Consider the following 1,654-nt stretch of genomic DNA (forward strand, 5'->3'; position numbering starts at 1 on the left):
GGACGTGACAAGAATTGAGTTGGGCAAGGAAATTGGAATATTAAAACACAAGAAGAAGAAATATTATACAGCAATAACTCAGTTCCCAGAATTCACAGACTCTGATATTAAACTGCTCATGAAGTATTTTCAACCATTCTTACTATCTCTCCTCTTAACCCTTCTTCATCTCAAGCATACATGTCTCTTCAAGTAATTATGACATTACTACACACAATCACATTTGTAATTCACCAGAAGTTTAAAAAACAGGGTGGATATGGTATAACCCGGTGTAGGGTATACAGGTGATCCAAAAGTATGATAGAATGCAGGCATCAGTGGACTATGTGCTGAGGGCACAGGATATCATATGGACTCCCTCAGATGTACATGGAAATACTTAGTAGGATGGGTCACAGGTGAGGCATGGCCAAGGTGTGAAAATTGTGAGAAGGCAAGAAAAGTCTATTTGAATGATCTGCTCAGGTTCTTCACAACTCATATATTTGCAAGCACTTGCTACAGCCATTGGACCCTGAACCTACTACAGCTTGCAGGGGAAAAAGCAATGCACATGAACCCACATTATTAGCCCTTCCCATCTCTACTGTGTTTCAAAACTCTCCAGTGTCTGACTACTTCCCTATCCTAATACTGGGTTACTTACATGAGTCTTTCTGATTCTAACCCATTCTTATAGGGAATGCACTGTGATTATATGCAAGATTTAGTCTCCTGCCTATGAGGCAAAGACTTCTGCTTCCACTCCACTTGTGCATGTTTCCCAAAGGCAAGGTGAGCTAGGGGAACAAGGAGGTTGTAGTAATAACAGTTAAAGGGCTGGTAAGACAAAAAAAAAAAAAAGCAGGAATGCACATAGACCTGGAACTTAATGGAAAGGGTTAGAAACACTGAAGATTAGGAAAAATTGGATCCGAGGGTTGGCTTTTTTTAAGACTTCTGCTTATCTTACACACATACACACACCTCAGTCTTGCATAATGAATGCAATCTTAAATAAAACTATCACCCTACAAACACCCCTAGAGACTATCTAGTTCATATTGCTGCTTACTTGCAAATAAGAAAGTAATAGTCCAGTGAGGAACAAACAACTAACTCTAGAAAAGACTCTAGATATTTTAGTCCAGATATGGATTCAGATTCTACATACTACAAACATAGTATGTAGTGAAAATAGATAAGCCAGCCTCTAGATGTGTTAGCTAGCAGTCACTACTTACATTTGGTAAATGGTAGAAATTTAAAATCTTCCATGGCACTAGTCACATTTCAAGGGCTCAACAGCTTCAAGTAGCTAGTAGCTCTGTATTGGGCAGTGTCATATAGAACATTTCCCGTCATGTTCATCTTTCAAAATTAACCAAAATCCCATTTCCTTGACAAAACACCCCCCATTAACTAATCCATCACTCCATTAATCTCTTCCATCTTTCACTTCTCTAAGTCAGGAAACATAAAGTTAATTAGAAATTAAATAGATTTCCACATAATGAATAAACCATAATACAATTCACCCCAGGAAGCGTTCCAGGGGGTTGTTAGAAACAAAGGCACAGTGTCTGCTAGGAACTAAGAGGCAGCTTTACACACAAGCCAGAATTGGCATAAGCTTTGAAAAATTGCTAGGAGTTCAACAAACTAAAGCAGT

This window comes from Echinops telfairi, unplaced genomic scaffold (genome assembly GCF_000313985.2).
Source record: "Echinops telfairi isolate 266 unplaced genomic scaffold, ASM31398v2 ScPeMD7_18;HRSCAF=68, whole genome shotgun sequence".
NCBI lineage: Eukaryota > Metazoa > Chordata > Mammalia > Afrosoricida > Tenrecidae > Echinops > Echinops telfairi.